This window comes from Vombatus ursinus, unplaced genomic scaffold (assembly GCF_900497805.2).
Source record: "Vombatus ursinus unplaced genomic scaffold, bare-nosed wombat genome assembly UNPS02014799.1, whole genome shotgun sequence".
In the NCBI taxonomy this organism is placed as follows: domain Eukaryota; kingdom Metazoa; phylum Chordata; class Mammalia; order Diprotodontia; family Vombatidae; genus Vombatus; species Vombatus ursinus.
The window spans coordinates 16007157-16025120 of NW_020954577.1; the positions used below are offsets into that span (position 1 = coordinate 16007157).

The 17964-nt window shown below is 36.1% G+C and overlaps 1 protein-coding gene across 1 annotated transcript in view; it reads left to right on the forward strand.

Moving 5' to 3' along the window:
- Nucleotides 1-17964, forward strand: part of AGMO (alkylglycerol monooxygenase) — a 362895-nt gene that overhangs the window by 304059 nt on the left and 40872 nt on the right. The window lies entirely within an intron of this gene.

The following is a 17964-nucleotide window of genomic DNA, read 5'->3' on the forward strand; positions in this document are numbered from 1 at the left end:
GATAGATAGATAGATAGATAGATAGATAGATAGATAGATAGATAGATAGATAGATAGATAGATGGATGGCACAAGGTGAGTTGAAGATGAAGGGGTCATATCTGGAGAATAAAATTAAGGGGTGAGAAAGGATTATACTAGGAGGAGAAAGGGAGAGGTAGAACGGGGTAAATTATCTCACAAAAAAAACCAGAAAAGAAAAGGCTCTTACAGTGGAGGGGAAATGGGGGAAGGTGAGAGGGAATGAGTGAATCTTATTCTCATAGAATTTGACTTAAGGAGGGAATAACATACACACTCAATTGGGTATGGAAATCTGTTTTACCCTACAGGAAAATGGAGGGGGGGAAGGGGACAAGGGAGTAGGGGGATGGTAGAGAGTGGGGCAGATTGGGAAAGGGGGTAATCAGAAGCAAATACTTCTGAGGAGGGTCAGGGTCAAAAGAAAGAACAGAATAAATGGGGGGGTGGGATAGGATTAAGGGAAATAGAGTTAGTTTTTCACAGCATGTCTACTATGGAAGTGTTTTGCCTAACTGCACATTTATAACCTATATTTAGTTGCTTGCCTTATCAATGAGGGTGGGTGGGGAGGGAGGAAGGGAGAAAATTTGGAGGCCAAAGTTTTAAAAACACATTTTTAAAAAAATGTTTTCACATGCAACCGAGAAATAAGAAATGCAGGAAATGGGGTGCAGAAATCCATCCTGCCCTACAGAAAAATTGAAGGGGAAGGGGATAAGAGAAGGGGAGGGGAGAGATAGAGGGGAAGGCAGACTAGGGGAAGGGGTATTCAGAATGGATGCCATCTTGGGGTGGGGGGAGGGGTGAGATGGGGTGAAAATTTGGAACTCAAAATCTTGTGGAAGTAAATGTTGAAAACAAAAAAAATAAATAAAAATTATCATAATATAAAAAAAGAGAAATGAGGCCTTTATCAGAGATGCTTGCTATATATAAAGATTATTTTCCAGCTTTCTGCTTTCCTTCTAATCTTGGTTGTATTGGTTTTGTTTGTGCAAAAGTTTTTTAATTTAATATAACCAAAATTATCTATTTTGCATTTTGTGATGCTTTCTATCTCTTATTTGGTCATGAATTCTTCCAATATACATAGACCTGACAGGTAGCTTATTTCTTACTCTTCTACTTTGCTTTTGGTATCACCCTACATGATGAAATCATGTACTCATTTTGACCTTATCTTGGTACATGGTATGAGATGTTCATCTATACCTAGTGTGGTCACTATTGTTTTCCAGTTTTCCCAGAAGTTTTGTCAAATAGTGAATTCTTTTCCCAAAGGCTGGAATCTTTGGGTTTGTCAAATACTAGGTTGCCATGGTCATTTACTACTGTATCTTGTGTACCTAATGTATTCCACTGATCCATTCCTCTATTTCTTAGACAGTACCAGATAGTTTTGATGATTACAGCTTTATGATATACTTTGAGATTTAGTATTGCTAAGCCACCTTCCTTTGTATTTTTTTTTTCATTAATTCCCATGAGACCCTTGGTCATTTCCTCTTCCAGATGAATTTTGTTGTTATTTTTTCTAGGTCAATCAAATAATTTTTGGTAGTTTGATTGATATGTCACTGAATAAGTAAATTAACTGAAGTGAATTGTCATTTTTATTATATTTGTTCAGCCTACCTTTGAGCAATTAATATTTTTCCAGTTTTTTAAATCTACTTGTATGAAGTGTTTCATAATTGTGTTCATATAGTTACTGGTTTGTTTTGGCAGGTAGATTCTCAACTATTTTATATTGTTTACATTTATTTTAAATGAAATTTCTCTTTTTATCTCTTGCTGCAGGGCCTTGTTTTTTATATAAAAAATTCTGATGATTTATGTAGGCTTATCTCACATTCTGTAACTTTGTGAAAGTCAATTATTTTGAGGAGTTTTTTTTAATTCTTTTAAGTTGATTATCTAGGGTTCTCTAAGTATACCATCATATCATTGCAAAGAGCGACAGTTTTGTTTCTTCTAAATCCTTTAATTTATTTTTCTTCTTTTATTGCAATAACTAACATTTCTAGTACTATATTGAATAATAGTCATGGTAATGGTCATCCTTTCTGTATCCCTGATCTTACTGGGTAGGCTTTTAGCTTGTCCCTCTTATAAATAATGCTTGTTGATGGCTTTAGATAGATACCATTTATCATTTTATGGAACACTCCCTTATTATTATGCTATCTATTTTTTAATAGTAATGGGTGTTGTATTTCATCAAAAGCTTTTTCTCTGCTTCTGTTGGTATAATCATATTATTTTTGTTGTTTTTGTTATTGATATGGTCAATTATACTTCTATTTTCATCATATTGAACCACCTTCAAATTCCTAGTATAAATCTGACCTCATTGTAGTGTATGAACTTTGTAATATATAAATGGATTTTCCTTGCTAGTATTTTACTCAAAATGTTTGTGTCAATATCTATTAAGGAAATTACTCTATAACAGTCTTTCTCTATGTTTGCTCTCCCTAGTTTAGGTACTAAAATAATATTTTTTTCATAAAAGGAATTTGGTAATACACCTTTTTTTTACTTCGTTATTCCTTTACTTTTTTTTTCCAAATAGTTTACATGGTATTGGTATTCATTGTTATTCAAATATTTGGTAGAATCCACTTGTAAGTCCATCTGATTCTAGAGATTATTACTTAATGTGCTTATTTATAGTCTGTTCAATTATTTTTCTTAGAGTCACTTAATATTTTATTTCCTCTTCTGTTTATCTGGGAAATTCATTTTTTTATAAATATTCATCAATTTCATTTAGATTTTAAGTTTTATTGGCATATAATTGTACAAAATAATTTCTAATAATTGATTTAATTTCATCTTTTTTGAGGTCATCCCAACATAGTAAACTCATACCTATGTCCTCTGTCTAAGTAGACTCCTTCTAGCTGCTCTAATGATGATAAAGTTCTTTGGGGTTCCATGTAGCATTTTCTCATTTGGAAATTAAGTAACAACGTTACTAAGTGTCTCATGATTTCTCATTCATGTTTATCTTTCTATACCTTTCTAAAATCTTGTGTTTGAATGTCAAATTTTCTATGCATCTCTGGTCTGCCTGGAATGCCTGGAAGTCCTCTATTTCATTAAATGTTCATGTTCCCCCTAAAAAAGAATTATACTCAGTCTTGCTGGGAAGGTTATTCTTGGTTATTATCCCAGATACTTGCTTTATGGATATCATACTCTAAACCCTCCACTTCTTTATTATAGTAGCTGTCAGATCTTGTGTAATCCTTACTGCAACTCCATGTTATTTGAATTGTTTCTTTCTGATTGATTTTAGTATTTTCACATTGACTAATAAGCCTGAACTGGGTTATAGTATTCCTGGAGCTAAAATTTTGGGATCATTTTTAGAAGGTGATTGTTAGATTCTTTTAATTTCTATTTTATCCTCTAGTTCTATTATATAAGGGCAGTTTTCCTTTTAAATTTCTTGAAATGCAATATTTAATCTCTTTTTCATCATGGCTTTCAGGTAGTCCAATAATTTTTGAATTATGTATTTTCAATCTGGGTCAGTTGTTTTTCTGCTAAACTAGTTCACATTTTCTCTGATTTTTTTCATTCTTTTGACTTTGTTTTACTGTCTTATTTCATGTCTCAAGGAGTCATTATCTTCCACTTGACCCATTCTAATTTTTAAGGAATTATTTTCTTCAGTATTGTTTTGTACCTCTTTTTTCCATTTGTCCAATTCCGCTTTTTTAAGGAGTTATTTTCTTCAGTATTTTATTTCAACAAATTACACCAAACTGTTAATTCTCTTTTCATAATTTCCATTCATTGCTATCATTTATTTTCCTATTTTTTTCTGCTGATACTGTGATCTTTAAAATCATTTTTGTTCTTTCTTTTAAAAATATCTTTAGCTCTTCCATGAATTATTATTTGGCTTCTATCCAATTTGTATTTTTTTTGGCTTTACTTGGAGTTGTTTTCACATCATTTTCTTCATGGTTTGTGTCTTGAGCTTCCCTGTCACATAGCTTTTTATGATCAGGTACTTCTTTTTGTTGTTTCCTCATTTTTGGAGCCCATTTATTGACTTTGAGCTTTTGTTGGAGCTGGGAACTGCTCACCTCCAGGACTGGGAAAGGTTGGTCACCATCCCAAGCTTTAGGTCCTTTTGACCTATTGTTTTCATAGCTAGTTCTGGGACCCTGTAAGTTTTCATTGCTTCTTAGGTGGTGGGATCCGGGGAGAGGCGTCTTCACTGCCCTGCTGGTTTGTGCTCTGATCTTTACCCAAGAATGGCCTTTGTTTACTTGCGACCACAAATCCTCTCCTACCTGGAACTGTGACAACTCCATTGCCTATTACCCAATTCTGGGTCTCAGTTCCAGGTAGGAGAGGATTTGTGGCTCGCTCCAACTTTTATTGAATTGACAATTTTAGAATTCAATTTGCTGTGATATTTTAAAGTTGTTTGCAGGGGAATATTGGGTGAGTTCAGCTATTATGCTCCCTTTAATCTGTCAGCTTGGCTCCACCTCTTCATAATATCATATTCCAAATACTCTCTTCCTTTACAGTAGTACCTGTGAAATCTTGTGTGATATTGATCATAGTTCCACAATAATAGAATTCTTTCTTTTTGGCTGCTTTAAATATTTTTTCCTTGACTTAAGAGTTCAGAATTTCAGCAACAATGTTACTAATAATTTTCATTTTGAGATTCTTTCAGGAATTGGCCAGCGAATTCTTTCAGTTTTTATTTTGCCTTCTAGTTCTAAAACATCCAGGCATTTTTCCTTTATAATTTCTTGAAATGTGATATGCAGGATCATTTTTTTCTTATCATTGTTCATACTGTCCAGTTAGGTTAGATCAATGATTCTTAAATTATATCTCCTTGATATGTTTTCCAGTTGTTGTTTTTTCTGTATCACATGTTTCATATTATCTTCCATTTCTCAGTATTTTGACTTTGTTTTATTGAGTCAATCATTAAACATTTTATGTGCCTACTATGTGTCAGGACTTAAGTTAAGCCTTGAGTTCTTAACATCCATTTAGCCAATTCTATTTTTAAGGAGTTATCTTCAGTAACATTTTTACCTCTTTTACCAAATTTTAATTTTCTTTTTATAATTTTTTTGGACAGTTCTTATTTCTTTTCTCATTTTTTTTTCATTTTTTTCCTCTATTGCTCTTATTTAGATTATTTTTTGTTTGCTTCTTTCTTTAACCCTTCTAGGAATTCTTGTTGGGCATGTATCTGTTCTATTTTTCTTTGAGACATTGCTTGTAGATATTTCCAAGTAATTGTTTTATTTTATATTTGTATCTTGAATGTCACTATCACTTTAGTAACTCTTTAAGGTAAGTTTTTTTCCCCTCATTCTTCCAATCTGTATCTTGACTTTATGTTAGTGTTAGATTCTGATCAGCTCTGAGTAGGTGAAGACAGTGTCTGGCCTGAGCATCTGCTGTTTTTACAGCTCAGTCTGGGTCCCTACAATTTTTTCTGTGCTTCCAAAGTGGTGTGTTCTGGGGGGGTATCTATTCACTGCCCTTCTGGTCTGTTCTCTGCAACTTCCTGCTTGGGATTAGGTCTGTTGGCTTGTGTGTAGTTGAATTTTAGAAGCCTTTTGCTGGATTCAGTCACTGTCAGCCCACTGGGTGGTTTTGCATGTTCACAGAAACTGAACCTCTGTTTCCCCTTTAGTGTTGCTCTCCTGCCCTGGCTTTTCCATTACATGTTTTTGTACTGGACAAAAAGTTAGAACTAATTCACTGCTCTGGTCTTTTTTATAATAAAAATAATATGTTTTATTACGAACTTAACAAACATCAACAAACATGAACATTTCAATATTCCAAGGATAGAAAAGAGGATCGTATATAAAAGTGACTTGTTACAATGCAATTTTAAAAAATTAAGGGTATATTAAATTTAACACGACAGCAACAAAATTGTCTTGCTTTGCTTTCTCTCTTCTTTTTTTAAAGTTGTACATATATTTATTTGTTGTTCTTGTTTGTCTCTCATTTTCTTTTTTCTTTTTTTTTTGAGAAGAGAAGACTTAAAAGCATCTTCTCTTTTTGAATACTTTTTATTAATTTATTTTTAGTTTTCAACAATAACTTCCATGTGCCTTTGTGTTCTAAATTTTTCTCTCCCTTCCTCCCCTCCTCCCTTCCCAAGATGGCATGCAATCTGATATAAGCTTTACATATGCATTCATATTAAACATATTTTCACATTACTCATGTTGTAAGGAATAATTAGCACCAATAAGAGGAACCACCACAAAGATTAAACAAAACAAAACAGAAGAAAAAAAGAGCAAATAATATGCTTTGATCTACATTCAAACTCCATAGTTCTTTCTCTGGATGTGGATGGCATTTTCCATCATGAGACTTTTGGAGATGTTTTAGATCCTTGCATTTCTGAGAAGGGCTAAGTCTATCAACATTAGTCATCACACAATATGGCTGTTATTGTATATAGCATTTTCCCGGTTCTGCTCATTTCACTCAGTATCAGACCATACAAGTCTTTCTAGGCTTTTCTGAAGTCTGCGTACTCATCATTTCTTATGGCACAATAGTATTCCATTAAATTCATATACCACAACTTGTTCATCCATTCCCCGATTGATGGGCATCCCCTCAATTTCCAATTCTTTACCACCACAGAAAGAGCTGCTATAAATATTTTTGTACATGTGGGTCCTTTTCCTATTTTTATGATATCTTTTTGGATACAGCCCTAGAAGTGCTATTGCTGGGTCAAAGTATATGCACATTTTTATAGCCCTTTGGGCATAGTTCCAAATTGTTTTCCAAAATGGTTGGATCATTTTCACAACTGCACCAACGATGTATTAGTGTTCTAATTTTCCTACATCTTCTCCAGCATTTATCATTTTCCTGTTTTTTCATGTTAGCCAATCTGACAGGTGTGACGTTGTACCTCAGAATTGTTTTGAATTACATTTCTCTAATCAATAGTGATTTAGAGCATTTTTTCTTATGACTATAGATGGCTTTAATTTCTTCATCTGAGAACTGCCTGTTTATATCCTTTGACCATTTATCAATTGGGGAATGACTTGTATTCTTATAAATTTGACTTAATTCTCTATATATTTTAGAAATGAGGCCCTTATCAGATACTGTTCTATTCTTGTGCTCAGAGCCACATGGCTAAGTTTATGGAATTGTTTTATGCTCACTATACAGCTAGGGCCCTATTCTTTTTTGTGGCCACTCCTTCTCTCCCTGGATCTGTGACCCTGAACTAGCTAATGGGTAACACAGCTATGAGTTGGGCATCTATTCTTACTCCCTGAGCTAATTTAGGGCTTCCTGGGATCTCTCTCTGTCTTCCCCAAAGCTTCCTGCCCTTGTGCTCTATCTTTGTCCCCCTTCTATCCCTGAGTGCTGCATTTCTCCCAGTCTACTCTAGACTGATATGCTGGGCTAAAGGTTTGAACTAGGTCACACTACTCTGTTCTTTGGCCCAGGGCTGATGTGGTCCATCATAGCTCCTCCTTTCTGCCCTGAATCCATGACACAAAACTGTGTCACTGGTGACAGAGCTGCCAGGTGGCACCTTTTTCTGTTCTGAGCACTAGTTCAGGGGTCCCCTGTGATCTCTTTCTGCCCCAGTGATTCCTGACCTGGCACTCTATCTCAATTTCCTTCCCATCACTGGTCCACAAAGGTTGGAAAGCTTCTGGTCCTACTGTTTCTGCCATTGCCACAATATTGCACTCCTGGTCAGCCACCACCCTAGTGTTCCCAGATCTCCCTGTGTTCCTAAGCTTCCTTGGACTGGAAAAAATGACTCACTGTGAGTTTTTATTGACTTCCTTAATCATAATTTGGCTTGGTACATTTTCTAGGTTGTTGTGGAGGAGATGTATTGTGAGAACTGGGCAAAATATTTCTTCTTACTCTACCATCTAACTCTGCCACCAAAATAATTAGCTTTTAGTAAAGTCATTTACTAATATGACGTGGTGCAAATGAAAGTTACAAAATATTAACACTATAAATCTTGCACATCTTCTTTCACAAATATATAGAGTGGGGCCTGGAGTCAGGAAGACTTGAATTCACATGTAGTCTCAGACATTTTGCTAGTTATATTACCCTGAGCAAGTCATTTAACCTCTGTCTGTCTCAGTTTCTTCAAAAATAAATGAGGATAGTAATAGCAGAGTTGTTGGGAGGATCAAATGAACATTTAGCATGGTGTGTGGCATGGAGTAGACCTTTAATAAATGCTTGTTCTTCTCCTTTTATTAATTATTAGTATTAGCATTATTCAGTCTACAAACCACTTTCCTTGAGTACGTTACCATATAAGGTAAGGAGGCATATGAAGGGTGTATGAGTATAATTACTTGGCTAGCCCATAATTATTGTCATGAAAATTCCTTCCTCAGAAGCTGACTTGGGAGGCTAGTGTTAGGAATGACCTGGATTGACCTGGGGCACACTACCTTAAATGTTTAGGTGACCTTGACTTTGAGCAGGCTTGGAGAAAGAAGGAAGAAGACTTCAGGAAACTATTACAGGACAAAGACAAGGAGCTCTGCCGGTAGGCTGTGGTGAGGCATTCTGGCCTCCTTTTCCCATGAACCTCTTTGAAATTGGAGTCACCTGGCACTGTGGGTGGTCTGTCCTATGCCAAGTTCCCTCCTCCCCCTTTTCCTCCAAAACATATCCAGGGCCCAGAATTTTCCTATGGGCAAGGAAAAATGAACCAGAAAGATGCTACATGTGTTTTTTTTTTCTATTTCTCACCTGTTTTCAACATTGACAAAGACTTAGAGTTTTTTCTACTGGGTGCCATAACCTTTGGGTTTTTTTTTATCTCTATTGTCCATACAACTTCAGTCACTTTATGGATTTAGATACATGTTTTAATAATTTAATTTTCATTTTGTGATTTAAAACTTCTAAATGCTTAATAATTTAAAAATATATATATATTTAAAATGTTAATTATACCTATAAATAATAAATCAAAACACCATGGCCTGCACTTCTGTTCATTGCCTTCATTTTTTGCCTGTTAATTGCTGGGTGATAAAGAAATAATAATTTAAAAAAATATGATACAAGTTTTGTGTTTGAGAAGCTTCCATCCTACTGGGGTAAAGTAATACATGTATAGTTAGCCCATTGAAAAATGTACAACTAGTGAAAATCCACAATTATTTTCTGGGATTGAGGGGGTGGGGAATGGAATCACTAATAAATTGGCAATCCAGACAATCTCTGAAGAAGGAGGTGCTTGAGTCACTCAGTGTAGGCCACCAGCTGTGAAGCCTAATGCACTTTAAGACACTTCCAACCTGGGATGGGGTGAGGGACCAGGGTCAAAAGCAGCAGGGCAGAAACTAAGGGGATGGAAACTGACTTGCTTTAGCAACAAAGAAAATCTCCCAGAAGCCCAGCTTTCTTTTCCTTCAAGGGGATCCTCTATTTCTTCTTTTGTTCTAAAAGTTCATGAAAAATTAAAGGTCAAGGCCCTTTCTGGAGCAGCAGGAGTAGGTGTCAGCTGCAGAGGTCATCCGTGACAATTATCTTGATCATCCTGTGATAGCCAAAGAATCAGTTGTTTAGGAATGTCAAGAGACCAGCCAGGAAAGAAACTCTGCTCACCCCTGAGGGAAGTGATCAGACATGTTCCCCCCTGGAAAAAAATGAAACTAAAGTCTAGTGATGACATTTCTGTAATCTCTTATTCAAACTCATCCTAGCACCTTTCCAACTCTCTGGTCATATTTTCAAATTCATAACTTAAATTCCTTCCTTCAGTAGTATTTCAGTCCATTCTATCTTGATTTGCCTTTCATGGACACAGAGCACATTAACTCATTTTCTCCTTAATTATGATCCCTTCATTGCTAGTATGTAGAGACCTTAATAAGATTCAACTCACCCATTGTCCAGTCCCTATCTCCTCACCCGTCCATTTCTTTCTCTCTATACTGATGTTTCCTTGGTCCACGTGGGGCCTGATTGTTTTGTGGGCACATGTGTAAACTCTAGGCCTTCCTCATATCAAGACCAAGTTCCTGTTCACTTAGTCACACTGAATCTCAGTGGAAAAGGAGAGAATTGAACACTGGAGCCCAATCTAGGGCCTTGCTTGCCAGGGTAAGAGGGTTGTAGGTTTAAGGTCAGGTAAAAGGAAGAAATTTAAGACTTTGGAGGAGAGATATAACATTTTAAGATCAACAATAATAAGAATAAGAATAAGGATAGCCAGCATTTACATAGTGCTTTAATTTTTTTAGATATGTTTTATGTTATCTCATTTGATCCTCAGTATCCGGGGTTAAGTGCTATTATTATTTCTATTTTACAGATGAGGAAAATGAGGCTGAGGAAGGTTTAGAATTGCCCAAAGTCATTTAATGAATACATTATAGATGCATGATTAAAATTAGTTCTGACTCCAAATAAAATACTCTACCCACCACGCCACCTGGCTGTGTCTGGTAAATTAGCAAAAGTTTTTGGACATCTGTATAAAAGATGGATAGGAGATGGTAGACACTAGGTTGGCAGAGCTTTTCAGAGGCTCTTAAAATAGGCAATGTAAGTTGGGGGAGCATTGATGATGAACTCTGTTGGGAATATATTAAATCTGATGGGATAGTGAGGTTATTCAGTTAGAGATGTCTAACAGGAAGCTGAGAAAGGGGTACTAGATTCCTAGAGAGAGACTGAAACTGGATTCACAAATATAAGAAATAGTCCTTGGAACATTTAAAAGAGAATAGGAAGAGAGACTATATAGAGAGAAGGTCAGGGTGTCAAGCGAAGAGCCTTGAGGGAATACTTATATTTGGGAGATAAAAGGAAGATGATGAATTAGGAATGAGTTAGAAAGGAGAGCAAAGGAGGGATGACCAGAGAGGTAGGGTAAAGAAAACAGTTTTCTGGGAGTCAAGAACACAGTTGGTAACCACTGCTAAGTGTCCCAAAAGGTCAAAGAAAATGCTAAGGAAAGGCCATTGAGTTGAGCAATGAAGTCATTGATGACCTTTGAGAGCAATACTGCCCTCTACTTTTGCATGTGACAGAGTTAAATATTATGAAATGAAATTTTGGCAGGGCACTAGGGATATCAGCCTGCTGCTATACTGAGCTTGGGGAAAACATCAATTAGTAAAATTTGGCAGGAAATAACATGGAAATATACAATAAGAATGTGAAAACCATTGATATCCTTTGTCCCAGTCATCGTAGTCTTAAAATCATAGGCTAGCAAAAGGTTTTATGTGAGGATTTGTCCGTGTTAAAGTATTCATGACAGTTTGTTTCTAATAGGAAAACACTGGAAGTAGCCCATGAATGTGATGATTAAGGAAGGCTATCTGGAGAAATTGCAGCATAATGAAATATTCTCTTGGTAGAGGAAATGACAAATGCAAAGAATTCAAGAAAGTATAGAATCCTGGTGTAAACAATGAAGAAAACAGGGCTATACACATTGACCACCATGGTATTCACCGAATACCACCTTCCCCGAAAAAGGGGATGCAAAAGAATACGAAGTAAATGAGATGTAGGTCAATATCTGAATCAAGATTCTTTAAAACAAAATTTAAATAAACTTTAATCATAAGATTATAGATTTAGAGGCCCAAGAGACCTTAGTGCCCACTAAGTCCAATGTCTTCATAACACAGATAAAGAAATGGACATTGAGAGAAGTAACTAATCCAAGTCACCACAGGTATAAGCATCTGAGACAAGTTTTGAATTCAGGTCTTCCTCACTCTATGCCCAGTTCTCTATTACTGTGTCACCTACTCCCAGGCAAGGAAATTCAGTTTTAACTTTGGCAAAACTGGATAGTTTCATGGCCAAAAAAATCCACAATAAACAAACTACATCTGTAATATAAACAGATTTCATCACAAAATGACAAAAATGGAATAATATATTTCCTTCACTTTTGTGGAGGAGGATGTATCTTCACTCAATCATCTAAATAGAATATGATGTGGGAGACAAAAAATGAATGAGTTTGCTTATATATTAGTTGAAGGGTTTTGTACAACAGAAATGAAAACAATATATCCAAAATTAATAATAATAATAATATTTCAATATACATTTATTCAGTGCCTGAAATGTTCAAGGCACTGTGTGAAGCACTAAAGATACAAATAAGAACAAGAAAGTTTCTGCCCTTGAGAAATTTACAATTGAATGGAGGAAGAGGATACCCACCAAGAAGCTGAAAAGGGAGGCATGACCAGCAAATCAGAGCCTTCCACCTAGTCTTTTGCAGTGATGGAGATTCTGACAGAACACTTGGACTGTCCACCACTTCTCTCAAACTCTGGCCATGTAAGCATCCCTTCTTTTCCTATGAGCACAATGACCTTCTTTAGGCCACTTCTCTGGGAGGCTTGGTTTGGAATGTGTTGGAGCCTTCTAAGGACCCCTCGCCGTTGCCTGTCCAGTGTTCTCTTGCTTTCAGTTCTTCAGAGGCTGCAGTGTTTCATGATTCTCTAGCATACCACACCACTAGAAGAATAATGGTTACAAAAGTAAATATATAAGTAAACAAATGAGTGAACAAATGTAGATGAATAAATAAATAAAAGGAGGAAAGATAAAAAGAGTGCTAAGAAATAAATAGCTATATATTATATATGGAGAGAGATAAATAGCTATATAAATAAATAAATAAATGGATAAAGTCTAGATAAATCAAACAAAAATAAATGAAAGATAGGTCTTTGGGAGAGAGGCTTGGACTCATGAAAAGATCTTTGCAATTTCCAAAGGCAATCTACCTCCCTCCTCCAGTGAAGTAGGAGAGCAATGTAAAAATAAAATTATAAAACAATGACCAATATAAAACCCCTAAGGAAATAAAGGAAGACTTGTATCAGTTGGTGCAGAGTGAGAAGAGACTGAGCTGTATATCAACTGAAACTACACTGAAATAGGGGAAAGTAGGGACAAAGAAAGAAGAATGGAAGGGAGGGAAGAAGAGAAAAAGAAAGAGAATGAAATAAAAAGGACGAAAAAAACCATGGCTAAAGGTGATTAACCTCTGGGCAGTCCTGGAAGGGGACCCAGCAGATGGACATTTCCTTTTCTGGTCCTTTGTTTATGTATTCATTTTTTTTTCTCTATATAGACTGAGGCTTTAGTCCCATGAGATTCTGCATCCTTTGTTGCTGTTTTTGCCATGGAAGATAATGTGATGCAGTAAAGAGAGGGTCATCTTTGCTTTCAGGAGGACATGGATTCAAGTCCTGCCCCTGACACATAGTGACTGTGTGACCCTACCAAGTAACTTCATTTTTCAGTGCTCTGAGCAACTAACTAGACTAGAAACCTCAGTTTCCTCATTTTGTCATGTGAAAAGAAGAATAATAATACTGCCTCCATAACCTGGTTGTGGTAAGGATCAAAGGAGATAATATATGCAAATTGCTTTATAAACCTTAAAGTGAGATAGATGGTAGCGAAATAGATCTATCTATTATTTTATTACAATTATTTTGTATCATTATTATGATTTATTAGCCAAAAATCAGGTACCAGTTTTCTTTGGTAGTGGAGAATTTCTCATCTGTGACTTCCCTTTAGCAATGAATCCAGGTCCAATTCCTATCACTGTCCCTTTGTTTGATTGCTTTTGTTGGTGGCTACTAAATTTAAAAGGCATCCAGGAGGCTCAGTGAATAGAGCATGGAGCCTAGAACAGGAAGACCTGAGTTCAAGTCTGGCCTCAGACACTTAATAGCTCTGTGACCCTGGGCAAGTCACTTAACTTCTGTTTGCCTCAATCCGCTGGAGAATGAAATAGCAAACCACTCCAGTGTCATTGCAAAGAAAGCCCCAAAATCAACCTGAAATGACTGAATAACAACAAAAATCAAATTACAGCAAAAGGAAGAGAGACTTAAGAGTAAAGGCTTCCTGTAGGAGGTAGTACTTGGGTTGGTCTTTAGAGATGCAGAAATAATGAGGCAGTACCTTTCAGCCCAAGAGAACTATCAGAAAGATGTTTGTTTATTTTATTTTTCCTTTAAAAAAAAGCTAACCTATTAGAATTGAATCTTAAGTTACATATTTAGCACCTGTAACTCTGGAAGTGAGGGGACTACATTTGTGTCTGAATTCCCTTCCTTCTACTCCCAGAGAAAACTGAATGGGAGTCACTTTCCCATGCATCATGTCAGGTTGTACACATGATAAAATTATCAATGAAACTCCCTAATTTGATCCTAAAGTGAAAGGATGTGGCTCAATGAATCATTGATGTTTGTGGGAGGCTACATTGTAGCTAATAGGGCTAGAATGAGACCCAGATGTTTTCTGGCAAGTTGGTCACACCGTAGGCAGTGCGCATGACCTAACATGTAGACAACCATATGGAAGCAAAGGTTGGAAACATCCCATTACAAGTCATATATCACTGGGCTGACAGCAAGGGGGTTCAGCTTGTTTTTATTTAAATCATGAAAGCAGCTGCTCAGCTGTCTAGCTGCATTAGAGTTAACGCCCCTTCCCTGGCAATTGAGTTGGGTAATTTATGCAATTTTGATTGGATCACAGCATAAATATCATTTGAAGAGCTCTCCTTTATTTTTTTGGCCTTTAAATTCCCATCCAGGGCAATGATTGGCTAGCTCTTCTTCGAAATCGGAATCCTCCCGGATAATGCACCTGGCTAAGTCCATTAAGACAATGCCCTGAGGAATGCTGTCATTTCAGTGGGGCCAAATGATTGTAATGGCAAACCAGCTAATAATTCCAAATAGGTCTCATTTTAAATAGTTTCCTCTATCTTTCCTCTATCTTTATGTCCTTTTCTTTTTTTTCTCTCTTAAACTTTTTCTAACTTATCTTCCTTCTCATCTTGTGACTGTCTTTCCCTACCTCTCACTGCGAAGATTTTCTATATCCCCCAATGTGAAATGTTCCCCTCATTTCTTCCTTGTTTCTCTTTTCCTTGTGGTACCCTCTGGCTGTTCATTGTCACCGTTTCTCTATTCTTTTCCATTTTTCTTTAGTCTTCATTCCATCTACTTCCTCCCGCTCCATGCTTCTTTCTTTTATTTACCTTCATTCCCCACTTTTTGAATTGATTTTTTTTGCAGTTTTATGGCATGGTGACATCTTTTGAAAATTACTCTTTGCTTTTGTTCAGTCAGGCTATCAGGGCATTTCACCTCCTGTATAAAGGATCTTTTCCCCCTACACTTAGAGACACTTTCAATCAGACTTTGACCATATGTGCCTCAAGCTACCTGTTAATTTAAGTTATATTTTATCACTTGCCCACCAAAGTAAAGACTCACACTCTTACCTGTCAAGGAAGTAAAGACTTTAATTTCCTGTGAGAACTATGGAAAGAAAGTGCATTTGTTTCCAAAACAATATAAGGAAGTTTTGGCAGAATCAGAAGTGGGGAACTCTGGGGAGCAAATTGAAGGAAGATGTGGAACATTAGCTTGGACAATGAGGTTAGGTCATTATTTTCATCTTGTCTTTAGATTTTGCCTTTGGTTGAAAGACACCATTATAAGTGAGGTTTGGATTGGGGCTATTTGGTCTGGGTGACTGCCTGATTGGTACCTTAATGTCCTCTACTTAGATGAGTTTCCTCAGCAATGGAACTAGTCATAATATGAGCTTAATGATGGATTGCCTCTAAAAAGTTAAACCTCCAGGTGATCATAGGATCATACATTTAAATCTAGAAGAGACCTTAGAATGAGTCAAATTCAATTTGCTAATTTTACAGGTGAGGGAATTGAGGCTTAATGAGGTTCCTAACTTGCTTAGCTACTAGATTTAGGGTTTTTTGTTTATTTGTTTTGTTTTTCTAAGTATTCATGTAGACCTTATGGAAATTTTGTTGTTTTTTTCCTTTGAGTCACTGCTTATAGCTATAATGGAGTCACTCACTTCCCCCCTTTTTTGGAGGGTTGAAATAACTTTGATTCCAGTCAGTGGTTTTCTCATCTCTCCAGGAGCTCTCCTGAAATGGGAGAGCTATTCTAGGTCCAAAGTCTACCTGATGCTAAAATGTTATGTGAGGAGATGTTTAAGTTCAGATTTATTTTTAAATAAAATAAAAGAACTAGATTAAGAAATGGAATGAGAGGTCTGAGTGTAACATCTCTTCAGGCTTTGCACCTGAACTTAAACACCAAAAAAGAACATATACGTATTTATACATACATATTATTATATGTTTTTGTGTTTATGTATTTGTTGTTGTTATCCAGTTACTTTAGACATGTCTGACTCTTTGTGACTCCATTTGGGGTTTTCTTAGTGAAGGTACTGGAGGGGTTTGCTGTTTTCTAACTCATTTTACAGAGGAGGAGCTTCACCTTAAAGGTTAAGTGATTTGCCCAGGGTCACACAGCTACTAAATGTCTGAGGCTAGATTTGAACTCAGGTTTTCCTGACTCTGGGCTCTGCACTCTATCCAGTGTGACACCTAGCTGCCCTGTATTTATATACATCTATATATATGCACTTATATTTACGTATATATGCCTGGCAGAACACAAAAAGAGATTTCTTTGTGAAACCATGAATATCCATTTTAAACCCCTTGATTTTTTTCAAGTAGATAATAAAATTTACATATTACTTCTGAAATTGGCCCATATGTATCTTTCATTTTGAACTTCATTCTATTTCCTTCTATGCTTAAAAAAACAAAATGCTACATTACATCTCCTCTTTTGAATCAGTATTTAATCCCCACCTACCCAATTAAAAACCAAAAAAAAAGAAAAAAGAAACCTAACCACCTTGTAACCATTAAGCAAAGTCAAGTGAAATGAATGAGCATAGTGTCAATGTCCAGAAATGCTTGTCTCAGCACCTTGTGTCTAACCCCTCTCTGTGAGTAATCTGCTTCATCATGGGACCTCTGGAGCCATGGTGGACTTTGATATTGATTGGAGTCCTGAAATCTATCAAAATTATTCTTTATGATATTGTTATCCTTGTTAAAATTGTTCTCCTGGTTTTGCTCACGTCACTATACATCATTTCATATTACCCAGGATTTTCTTAAATTATCTCTTTAACCATGCTTGAATGTAGCTTACTCCAGAAAAGGTCCACTTCTCTCAGAAAGACTGTAAGATTATACTCAGATTTGCAGGAAGAGTTATTCAGTAAGAGTTATTCTTAGTTGTAAGTCTAACTGTTTGACCTTTTGTATATTACATTCCAAGACCTTCTCTTGTTTTCAGTAGAAGTTGTTGAGTCTTATATGAGCCTAACTGTAGTTTCTTGATACTTGAACTGTTACTTTCTGGAGGCATGCAGCATATTTTATTTGATGTGGAAGCTCTGGAGTTTGGCCATGACATTCCTCAGGCTCTTCCATTGGGGATTCCTTTTAGAAAGTGATTGATAGATTCTTTCATCTCTACTTTACCCTCTGACTCTAATAGATCTGGGCAGTTTTCATTCATGATTTGTTCAAATAAACTGTTTAGGACTCATTTTTTGTTCAGGCTTTTCAAGTAGTCTAAGAATTATTCAATTCTCTACCTTTGACCTGTTTTCAGGTCAGTTTTCTTTTTACATCAGATATTGGATATTTTTAGTCTCTTTTCAGTTCTTTAATCTTGTTCCAAGATTTATTGCTATCTCATGACTTTCCATTTGTTTATTCAAGTTTTTAGAGAGTCTATTTGGAGGTAAAGTTTATCATTTCCTCTTCTAGGGTGATTATTCTTCCTTTAATTCCTTTTCCAGAGCTTTTAGTACAGCGTTATTGCTTGCTTAATTTTTTCTAGGTATTCAAGTAGACTTTATGGAAATTCCAAGTTTTTTTTTCCTTTGAGTCACTGTTTAGAGCTATTATGGAGTCATTCACCCCCATTTGGATGGGGAATGAGGGAGGGAGCTTTCAGCTTTTTCAATAACTTCAAT